This window comes from Gymnoscopelus microlampas (assembly GCF_963454915.1).
Source record: "Gymnoscopelus microlampas genome assembly, chromosome: 21".
In the NCBI taxonomy this organism is placed as follows: Eukaryota; Metazoa; Chordata; class Actinopteri; order Myctophiformes; family Myctophidae; genus Gymnoscopelus; species Gymnoscopelus microlampas.
This window is the reverse complement of record NC_139958.1, coordinates 12,111,244-12,123,743: the sequence shown is the minus strand read 5'-3', so window position 1 is coordinate 12,123,743 and position 12,500 is coordinate 12,111,244. Positions and strand designations below refer to the sequence as shown.

The window sequence follows — 12,500 nt, the reverse complement described above, 5'->3', positions numbered from 1 at the left end:
GCCGAAGCAGCCGAGTGTGACCGGATAGTCGAAGCCATCCAAGGAAAGAGAATGATCAGAGAAAATGAATACACCAAATAAAGTGACAATGGTGTGAAAGGTGGAACGGAGAGAGAGAGAGAGAGAGAGAGTTAGGGAAGAACGCCACAGGGACTGAGTTTAGAGATGGTTGGACCATACTGAAGCGAGTCCAAACCTGTGGGTTGGGGCCCACCGGTGGGGCCGTGAGGATATTCCAAGTGGGGCCCCCACAAAACACAGACAATTTTCAATGTATTTCCAAAAGTCCACCTTGCCATTACATGCACAGGAAAGGTAGTGTTCTATACGCATATATAAACAAACAGTGGTGGAAAAAGTGCTCACATGTTTTACTTAAGTAAAAGTATCAATACTGCAATGTATCTGCATCAAAATATACTTAAAGTATCAATAGTAAAAGTAGTCATTGTGCATAATGTCCCATTTCACAAGTTCAAAATGTATTTAAAAAAATCTTTTGAAAATAGCCGATCGACAAGTTCACAATGCGTCGCATTGTGAACTTGTAGATCTGCTATTTTCAAATGGCCGAAATATGTATAGGGCTGAATGGTTATTGTGTTTTGTAATAATAATCAAAATCTACAAAGTAATTAGTAACTAAAGTTTTCAAATAACTGTAGTGGAGTAACAGTATAATATTTGCCTCTGAGATGTAGTGGAGATAGAAGTAAAAGTACAGACAAATAAAAGTACCTCAAAATTGCACTTAAGTACAGTACTTAAGTAAATGTACTTAGATACTATCCACCACGGCAAACAAAGTCCAATCAATATTCAGTTATTTTGAAGCGCTGCACATTCATGCAACAAAAACGAACCAGTTAAATTCGTATATTCTTGGCTCCTTGTAGCCCGGTTGAATTCCTCTGTACGCATTTTCTGTCGTACGTTTCTCTGTCTGCTACCTGGTAGGAACAGTGTGCTCCCTTCACTCTGCGCCCACACTAATTAACCCACCTGTGTGTCTGTGCTTCCTTCCTACACGCATACCCTGTGCATGTCAATCAATCAAATGTCCACCACCCAGTGTCTAGAGATAATACTGCAAATGAACCAAAATAACATGCCGACACCAAAACATACAGAATAGCCCATACGCCATACATGGGCAACTGGCCACATGCGCCCCCCACCTTCACTTAATGCGGCCCCCAGGTTAATATCGGAATACTGATATATTATTGATTTCAGCTGTTACAATTCCAAACATGCAAACATGACCCGCTTTAATTACTTCAGTCTATATTAGTAGCTTAATGACTAGGTATTACATTTCTATTGTCTTTTTTATGTCCAATATATTTGTATTTAAGTTCATAAAGTTAACATAAGTATAACTAAATGCATTTAAAATTAAATAAAATGTTGACTTTTCAGGATTAAAAAAAAAAAATAGCAAGAAAAAAAAATCTGGATTCCAATTCAAAAATAGCAGATCTACAAGCTCAAAACGCGTCGCGCTGCGACGCGTTTTGAGCTTGTAGATCGGCTATTTTTGCTACTTTTGTGTGACATAGATTGGCCCTACAGTATATGCAATGTGGCCCTCTGGAGTGAGTGAGGAAATATATTGGCCCTCTCCATCATCAAAGTTGCCCACCCCTGCCCTACGCGCTATTACAATGCAATTATTAATGTCTTACTATACCATGTGTTGTTTACATTTCTGACTAATAAAGTACTTGATCAATTCATCAAAAGGTTGAGCACCACTGGCACTCTCTACTGAAAGAAGTAAACCTGATTTATACTTTGCAAAATAATACTTCCAATTTTGTTATTATTTTCTAAAAGACCTGGAACTTTGTCATTTTTAGATTTGAGCTAAAAAGCATTATTTTATACTTTTGGCTATTCAAAAATAGCAGATCTACAAGCTCATAGCGCGGCACCAAGTGCCGCGCTACGAGCTTGTAGATCTGCTATTTTTGAAAAATCGTGAAAATGTGTGCAAATCTTTGAATACATATTTTTTTAAAGCAAACATTTTTAACTCAAATCTTCGCTTCTGGGGGTCCCTGGAACAAGATATTTTGATGGGGGTCTGCGGCCAAATACATATAATTTTGGGGGTCCTTGACATGAAAAAGTTTGAGCACCACTGATATAGAAACATACGTTTTTCAGAAAACTGTAGAGATTTAGGAGACGTGTAGAATCGGCTTCAGGTCTCAATGGGTTAAAATGCCTCAAAATCAGACCTTGTTTCGCTTTACACGGCATGTATACAATAGACTCTGCAGATTTGTCCTTAGGTGTCCTTTTCTCTCCCATCAGTGTACAATGGCTGACACACTTCAAACGGCTTCAATCTCTAAATGTAAGAAGATAAATGTGCACCGAGTCCAATATATATTTAAATGTCCTTACTTACAACAATATCTAGTGCATTTGACAACTAATTATCAAGTTAGACACTCAGACGCTCAGCTCTAGTTTTTTTTCTGTCCCCCATGTCAAGAACAAAACCTGGTAAACAAGCCTTTATTTATGTTTAAAGCTCCTTACAGACTGGAATGATTTATCTGTCACCGTTATATAGTACATCCATTTAATCATTGTTTATGTTTAAGCATAATGTTCTGGCTGGCTGTCTTCTAACTTTGAGATGGAGTGCTCTCGCTATCAGTGAAGCTGTCATTATTTTATAAACTCAGTGTATTGAATATTACTGTTTAAACATTCTATACCTGATGATGGTGGTGAGACAATCTCTCAGATTGTTTTACATTTTTTGGGGGTATAATTAGCCAACACTGACAGAAACGACTTCAACTTTACATAGTAGACAAGCTTTTCACCTTTTTTGAGAGAGAGAGAAAGAGAGAAACAGAAAGTGAGTGAGTGGTGTAAAGTAATTAAGTACATGTACTACACTGTACATAAGTCAAATTTTGAGGTATTTTTTACTTTATTGGAGCATTTCAAATTTTCAATACTTTACTTCCACTCCACTACATCTCAGGCAAATATTGTACTTTTACTCCACTACAATTATTTGACAACTTTAGTCACTAGTTTGCAGATATACGTTATTACATTATAAAACATACATTAACCACTTTAGAGAGAGAGAGAGAGAGAGAGAGAGAGAGAGAGAGAGAGAGAGAGAGAGAGAGAGAGAGAGAGAGAGAGAGAGAGAGAGAGAGAGAGAGAGACACACGCACACACACACACACACACACACACACACACACACACACACACACACACACACACACACACACACACACACACACACACACACACACACACACACACACACACACACACACACAGAGAGACACACAGAGAGAGACATGGTCAGGTATGGTAGAGGTATGCATTTTGCTCCCAGGCTCCATGGTGTTTCATAATAGAAGTGTTCTGGTTTGTATTCAGATCAGGCTTTGTCATAGCAACTGTCAGCTCCACTTCACATCCTTGCATATCAACAGAGTTCATCTAAGACCTCTCTTCCTCACAGCTTGAACACACCGACCCACTCTACAATCATCTCTTACTGCAGGTTTCGTAAAAAAAAGAAAGAAAAACATTTTCTTACAAAGAAAAAAAGAACTCACATCCTCCGTCTCTTATTGGTGCTGAGACAAACTGCAAGAACAGAATCATGAGAACAAAGCGGGGGCTCGCAACTCACGTTTGAACAGTGGTGGGGGAAAAAAATGTCTTTACTTAAGTAAAAGTACCAATACTGCAATATAAAAATACTCTTCCAGAATTAAAAATTTACTTGAGTAAAAGTACAAAAGTATTGGCATCAAAATGTACTTAAATGACCAAAAGTAGTACTAAAATGTTTGAAAATAGCTCACAATAACGCACAATAGCTCACAACAGCTCACACCAGCACACAATAGCTCACAACGCGTCGCGATGCTCCAGTTAAGTACAAATACCTCAAAATTGTACTTAAGTACAACTTAGTTACTTTCCACCACTGCGTTTGAATGCTCCAAGTTTTCTATTCGCAACAAACAGCACGATACGACGTTTCGACCCTTTCTGTCTTCAAGTACGAAGTACTTGAGAGAGAACAATTTGGTGGTCCTTGACATGGAAACGTTTGAGAACCACTGCTCTGACGTAGCCTACGCGATGAAAATCGACATCCAACAAAATGCTACCAATACCTCTTCTTCATTGTGATGAAATACATGGGTAATAGAAACATCAATGGACTGACTGGAGGCCATGGATTCACTCAGAGGGCCGGGTTAACCCATTAAGACCGGGAACAAAATCTGTGTCATTTTTAGATTTCTTTGGCTATTTTTTTAAAATCTTGTGTGCAAATCTTTGAATATAAATATTTTTTAAAGCGAACATTTTTTAACTCAATTCTTTTTGCTTCTGTGGGTCCCTGGAACAAAATGTTTTGAGATGGGGGTCCGTGGCCAAATACATATTATTTTGGGGGTTCTTGACATGAACAAGTTTGAGAACCACTGATGTAGTAAACATACGTTTAAAAAAAAAAAAAAAAACCTGTTAGGATTTAGAAGACATTTGTAGAATCGGCCTCAGGTCTTAATGGGTTAATTGAAACCGCACTCTACATGTGCAATATTCTGACGTTGCTTTGATATCGCCACTGTCGGCTGGAAACCTTGCACGTCCAAAACCATTACTTTTCAGGAAATTGAAAAAAAAGAAGCTGTGTTCCAGTGGATTCAATGTGGTTATTATTTAGTAACAAGTTCTTGTTAATGCTATTCATTATGTATAATAAAAAAACACACAGACATAACCACTTTGAACCGCTATTTTAAAGGAATTACGCCCCAATTATCTAATTAACTGTTGCACACCAAATGAGCTGTATAGTGTTCTTTGCGTTGCTTCCATGATGAATTGTATGTGTCTCTGTCACGTGTCAAGCAGCTATAGCAATCCAAAGTGGAGCGTGATGATGAGGCTTATTTACATCCAGGATGCACTACAACATCACATGTCAACATGTACATTTACATAAGCTCCTTAATTAGCTTGCATTGCCGTGACTGACAGCCAGGTAATTAGGAGAGGAGGGAGAGGCACTGGGATGGTGCCATCCACTATATAGACCCCTCCCCCCTTCCTGTGCGCATTGCACGCGCACACGTACACACGCACACGCACACGCACACACACACACACACACACACACACACACACACACACACACACACACACACACACACACACACACACAGTCCTGGGATGGAATCACTCCAATGAGAATTATCAGCTATGCGCCATGTGTGCAAACAGCGGCTGCTATTGATGTTTATTTTTTTTTAAAACCTTTCTTTTACTTTTATGTTTACCTTCAAGTGTGTGTGTGTGTGTGTGTGTGTGTGTGTGTGTGTGTGTGCGTGTGCGTGTGCGTGTGCGTGTGCGTGTGCGTGTGCGTGTGTGTGTGTGAGCAGTGAGCACACAAAAATGCAGTTTCCAGATTGTATTCTAAAACTGTCCAAGTCCACTAAATCAGAACGACAAGGACGGTTGTTTCCCAACGCTGTTTTTTTTCTTTTCTTTCTTTCTTTCATCATTTCATCCAGCAATTAGAACACCTGCTTCTACACTGCAAAAATCCTAAAGTGTGAAGTGTGAGAGTTAAATACTTTTAACTGAGTGGGTTAGGCCCTACCACTGTTGCCTTTGGAGGGATGGAAGGAGGGTTGGAAGGAGGGAGGGAGGGAGGGATGGATGGAGGGAAGGATGGAGGGAGGGAGGCAGACGTTGGATGAGGAGCTAAGAACCCAATTAAGAAGCAATTCTGTCAGCGAAGTGCAATCAGTCACCAGGCTTTGTGTTGTTTACAGGGACCAGGCAGGGACAATGCAAACACGCTGGATTAGGTTTGTTTGAGTTTTTCTCTGCAGTTTCACTGTCTTATATAACTTTTTTTTTTTACAGTGCGTGTGGGTTTTTGAAAATGACTGAGAGAGATGTCTTCTTTTTGACTGTGGGGAACTTCCTGACTGCTGCATGTGCACCGAGAGAGGAAAAGTGAGTGTGCACGTGCACGTGTGTATACATGTATTACTATAGGCTACTTGTGAGGGTCAAATGTGAGTATAGTCAAGTTTGAGAAATATCCAAATGTCTGAGTGCGCACGTGTGCGTGCGCGTGTGTGCATGTGTGTGCGTGCGGTGCAGACCTATACTAGGACTTGCTCTCCCCGTTAAGTGGAGAGCCATTGTGACAGATTTAGCTCAAAGCCTGGGAGGGATACTTAAGATTTCACTCAGATTTCTCTCTCTAGACAAAGCTTGTCAGCATGGGGAGAACTACTAGTACTCTACGCTTCCAATTTTCACGTCAGGCTGTATGTCCGTCTATGAGTCAGTAACGCATGTGTGTCATTTTAAGATTTCTTTGGCTAAAAAAATAAATAAAAAATAAAAAATAGCAGATATACAAGCTCATAGCGCGGCACCGAGTGCCGCGCTATGAGCTGGTAGATCTGCTATTTTTTTGAAAAATCGTGAACATTTGTGCAAATGTTTTATTTACATTTTTAACTCAAATCTTTGCTTCTGAGGGGTCCCTGGAACAAAATATTTTTAGATGGGAGGGGGTCCGCGGACAAATACATATTATTTTCGGGGTCCTTGACATGAAAAAAGTTTGAAAACCATTGATAATATAGCAACATAAGTAAAAAAAAAAAAGTTAAAAACCTTTGCTTTAAAAAAGTGTATATATATTCAAACTAAAGATTTTTACACATTTTCACAATTTTTCAAAGAAATAGCAGATATACAAGCTCATAGCGCGGCACTCGGTGCCGCGCTATGAGCTTGTATATCTGCTATTTTTATATAGCCAAAGAAAGTCAGTCAGTCAGTCAGTCAGTCAGTCAGTCAGTTGAGTTGTAACTGTTAGGTTCCATATCGTCACAACGTTGGGCAGAAACCTTGTATCTTCACATCGAAGCATGAAAAGTAACAGTTTTGGACATATGAGGTTCCCCCCCCCCCCCCCGACAATGACGATTATGCTCACGCATATGCATAAAAACATCAATCATTTCTATTTATGTATCTATCTTAGGGGCAGCACTGGCTCAGGAGAGGTACAGAGCGGCCGTCTTGGAATCAGACGGTTCCTGTGATTCAATCCGTCTCCTCGTGTCCAAATGTCCTTAAGCAAGAAGACACGTGAATGTGAATGGGCGAATGTAACGCACACTGTAAAGCGATATGGACCGTGACGTGGCACCATTCACCGTTTCGCTGTCTGACTGTAATGCCAGCTTGTTCACACTTATCTCCGGTTTCTAAGATTGATCACATTATTTGTCTCTCTGTCGGCTTCTGATAAAAGAACTTAAGTGCTGATATCACCATTAAACTCAAGAGAAAGACAGCGTTAACATAAGTAACGTTTACACACTATCTCTTTGTATCCAGGGTGTGCAACATATTCTGTGATAACAATGTTAGTATGAAAGGATAACGTTGCTGTGGGTTGGGGGAAGTACCATCAGCGACCAGCGGAGGGCAGTGTGAGGGCAAGTGCAAGAGAAAAAAACAATACATTACACCCATGGGTCTTCAACAGGGGGTCCTCAGTGTTACTTACTTTACATTAGCCTTACATTAAACTTCATCATTTGCTGAAAATGGCTGATCTACAAGCTTGTAGCTTGTTGTGAGCTTGTAGATCGGCTATTTTTGGTGAAGATACGTATAGGGGGAAAAAATATAACCAAGTACAGAGCCAAAAGTCAAGATTACCAAGTGATGGAGGGTTTAGTGGTTCAAGGTCTGATGATAGTGCTTTCAAATAAGTCTATGAAGTTATCTATGAAATCTATGAAAAAGTTTAATCTGCAACACAACTTTATACAATATGAAGTAAGGGCCGGGGTCCTGCTTCATCTCTCTCTTAGCTAAGGGGTCCCTATGCTGAAAAACATTGAAGACCCCCTGCATTACACCCTATAGTAAAGGCTATCTTTGTGTGCAACATGTCCTTGATTCTTTACCAGGACATGGATGTAAGTCATGTAACTCATGTGATTCAGACAACGACGTCATCCAATCACTTTTCTTCCGTATGCCCTTTCTATCCTTCTCCCCGAAGAGTACAACACAGTTGACACTTTAATCAATTGCATATTCTTCTTCTTTGCCGCATTGTGTCATATAAAAAGCTCAATTTTTCACCTGGACTCAATACGCGTCCGTTCGCCGAAATGCCGATCCGAGATGCAATCACACGGACGAACAACGTTTCGCTTCAGTTTACTTCAAAGTCCAGACTCCTCACAATAGACATTTTCACGACAACCGTACTGACATAAATAGTTGTGTGATGTTACTTTTCTTTCAACAGGTGTTACCAGTGATACTAATGAAGGTTGTGTTCCATCACAGGTCAAACAGAGTCAGGGTTGCTGCTATTATAAGATAAGTCAATCAAATCAAAAAGGCCTTTCTAGAAGTGGTTCTCAAAGTGGGGTTCAGGGACCCCCAGGGGTCCTTGAGGGGGGTTCTCAGCAAAAATAGTTAATTTAGCAGATCTACAAGCTATTTTTTTTAAACTTTTTGAAAAATATTGAAAATGTCTTTATCTTGAATCATTATGAATTTAGTTTTTACATAAATCCTCTCTTCTGGGGGTCCCTGGCAAAAACATTTTCAGATGGCGGTCGATTGAAAAAGTTTGATAACCACTGCTCTACAAAAGGACCAATGTGAGCCTTTTAGTTTTTGTAGTGTTATAGTGACGCATTGTGTCAGTGGAAAGATGTTGGCGGAATTAACATTACAAAACCCACAGTGACGTCATGCCCTTGTACGTATGAGGAGAGGAAGGGAATCGATGTCAAGTGTGTGTGTGATGAAGCCTATACTCTCTTCATTTTTCATAAGATGGTGGTTGTTGCAGGTCACTGCACTACCACACTGTGTAACTATCCATAGTGAAAATCTATCACTATATATGATCCGTCTCACAAATGCAATGCTATGTTGTTTGCACCTATAAGACAATGGCAGATTTGGTCACACAACCCCAATAAGTACCCATATTATGTCTCAAATAATATGTCATTATGGCTGCAGTTGAAAAACATCTATTCATTATTCAACAGTAGCTTTATGAGCCTGTTATACACAAAAACAAAAATAGTGTTAATTTAAAAACTCATAAAGCGTACAGGAGCCTACTTGGTTACATTTGGTACACTCTTGAGTTACAACTGCAGTAGTTAACACTGAGGATTATTTGTTTTTTTTTTACTGTGTACACATGTTGGCTTCCTCCTGAAAACTCATAACTTAACTCATAAAGAGACACTTTATTTATTTTCACTCTATGGGAGGTCCAGTGTGCTGTTCTGGCATTAACCCTTTAAGACCGGGTCTGTGTGTCATTTTTAGATTTCGTCGGGCTATTCAAAAATAGCAGATATACAAGCTCATAGCGCGGCACCGAGTGCCGCGCTATGAGCTTGTAGATCTGCTATTTTTGAAAAATCATGAAAAGTCGTGCAAATATTCGATTTGTTTTCCTTTTTTTTGCAGACATTTGTAAATCAAATCTTTGCTTCTGGGGGTTCCTGGAACAAAAAAATTTACAAATGTTCGCTTTAAAAAATGTATAATCCAAGATTTTGCCACGAATTTTCAAGATTTTTTCAAAAATAGCAGATATACAAGCTCATATAAGCTCGCTATGAGCTTGTATATCTGCTATTTTTGAATAGCCAAAGACATCTAAAAATGACACACACACAGATGCGTTACCGGTCTTAATGGGTTAATACATTTCCTTTTATTTGCCTCTCTCTCTCTCTCTCTCTCTCTCTCTCTCTCTCTTTCTTTCTTTTTTTAACGAGTGCACGAGTCACAGCAATTATTTTTATAGTTGCAGTAGATAGGAGGTATACCTCCTATCCTTCACCCTCTGAAGTGTGAGCGCCGGAGATTGAGCGTGTTTTTAGATTGATGAAAAGCGGAAGGGAGAGAAAGAGAGCGTGGTCGTCTTTTACGTAAGAGCATCCGGCCTTCAAAGACTTATAATTGCTTCTGTAAGTTTCCCAAAAAGAATATAAAGACTTCTGAAAGGAAAGGATCTCTGTACAGAAGGCTGGGGTTGATTGATTTTTTTCCAGCGGCGTAAAAGTAACACACGTTGCTGTAGTGTGCGCACATTTACTCTAACTGCCAAAAATCACACAGATGCTTAATTCCCGGTTTTAATGGGTTAACTCTATTTTATTCATTTATTTTTATTTGATGGCAAATCTACAAGCTCATAGTAGACCTGCTATTTTCAAATAACCAAAGTATAAAATAGGTCTTAATAAGGGGCGCCGATGGTTAAGGTGTGTACTATATATAGGCTCTGAAGAGAGAAAAAAAACGTTTTTTTACATATTTTTTTAACCCATTAAGACCAGAAGCCGATTCTACATGTCTCCTAAATCCTGACAGTATTCTGAAAAAAATGTATGTTTCTATATCAGTGGTGCTCAAACTTTTTCATGTCAAGGACCCCCAAAATTATATGTATTCGGCCGCGGACCCCCATCTCAAAACATTTTGTTCCAGGGACCCCCAGAAGCAAAGATTTGAGTTGAAAATGTTCGCTTTAAAAATATATATATTCAAAGATTTGCTCACATTTTCACAATTAAAAATAAATTAATTAATAGCCAGATATAAGTGTAAAATAATTATTTTTTAGCTCAAATCAAAAAGTGACACAGATGCGTTCCAAGTCTTAATGGGTTAAATATTAATGATATATTTGTCATAAAAATAGTATAGGGTTTCGCCAATTATTTGGGGGCCCACTTGCAATATCCTCACGGCCCACCAAGTTGAGAATCACTGACTTAACCCAATAAGACCTGAGGCCGATTCTACAAATGCCTGCTAAATCAGTAGTTCTCATACTTTCAAGATATATAAGATATATATATAGTATACATAGCACATATACAAGCTTGCGGCGCGCCACAACGTGACACGCCGTGAGCTTGCATATCTGCTGTTTTTGAAAATAGCCAACAAATCTAAAACGACACAGTTTTAGTGGGTTAAGCCCAAAATTGGAGAACTTCTTCTTCATTATTGTCATTTTCTTCTCAGAGGCTCGTGGCATTTTCTTGGTAATGAAAATGACTATAAGTGTTTACAGTTCACCCACCGCCAGGCCTTCATCTCCCCTCTCATTAGTTATTGATGGAAATGTGTACCGCTAATTGCTAATTAGCTATAAATTGATGACTCACGGCAGAATTTTCCGCTTCATTAATCCATTGAGACCGGGAAGGCGTACTGTGTCATTTTAAGATTTATTTGGCTATTTTTTTAAAATAGTGAACATTTTGTCATCATAATACTGTATATATTTTTAACGCGAACATTTTTAACTCAAATCTTTGCTTCTGGAGGGTCCCTGGAACAAAATATTTTGAGATGGGGGTCTGCGGCCAAATACATATAATTTTGGGGGTCCTTGACATGAAGAAAGTGTGAGAGCCACTGATTATAGCAACAAATACATTATTAGGATTTAGAAGACATTTGTAAAGATTTGAATTAAAAATGTTTGTTTCACAAAATATATATATTCAAAGATTTGCACACATTGTCATGATTTTTCTAAATAATTGCAGATCTACAAGCTCATAGCTACAAGCACTCGGTGCCGCGCTATGAGCTTGTATATCTGCTACTTTTGAATAGCCAAAGAAATCCTAAAAATGACACAGATGCGTTCCCGGTCTTAATGGGTTAATTGACTGTTTATATGTATTGAATAAAACATGACGGGCATAAAGCTGACTGGGTTGGAAAAAGAGAGACAGGTGACAGACAGACAGACAGACAGACAGACAGACAGACAGACAGACAGACAGACAGACAGACAGACAGACAGAGAGTTGCTGTGCGAGTTGAGGACAGAATTATATTCTTATGGGCAGGTGACGATCTATGAACTTGTAGATCGGCTATTTTTTGTATGAATAAAAGCATGAGTGTTTGTGGGCGTATACGGGTGTTAGTGAGGGTGAGTAAGTGTGTGTCTGCTTTTGTTGAGGGGTCTTCAACGTTGTTCAGGCCAAGGACACCCTCAGCTGAGAGAGAGAAAGCAGTAGTACTACTTTTGATATTTTTTTATTTGAATCCTGAAAAGTAACAGTTTTGGACATAATGAAGTTTCCACCCAACAGAGACGATATACTCTATTCCCAATTCTCAACAGCTCACTTTTTAATCCATATCCCAAATTAAAAAAGACTAAAAATAGATTTTTTTTACCTGCAGAAGATCCGTGAGCATTGAAACGTATAGCTAATAAGGAATGTTCTGATATGAAGCATTAAACAGTGAGCTGTGAGCCTTATTCCTTTTACTAAATGAATTCACTGTAGTGTAGCTTTACCGTTGGCTCAGCACCGAGATAGGCAGGCAGGGGCATGTGTGTTAAATCGATCTGGTTTACA

At 39.1% G+C, this 12,500-nt stretch overlaps 1 protein-coding gene across 1 annotated transcript in view; it reads right to left on the bottom strand.

Moving 5' to 3' along the window:
- The window catches only part of LOC311038338 (disabled homolog 2-interacting protein-like), a 214,846-nt gene that overhangs the window by 168,604 nt on the left and 33,742 nt on the right, over window positions 1-12,500 (bottom strand). The window lies entirely within an intron of this gene.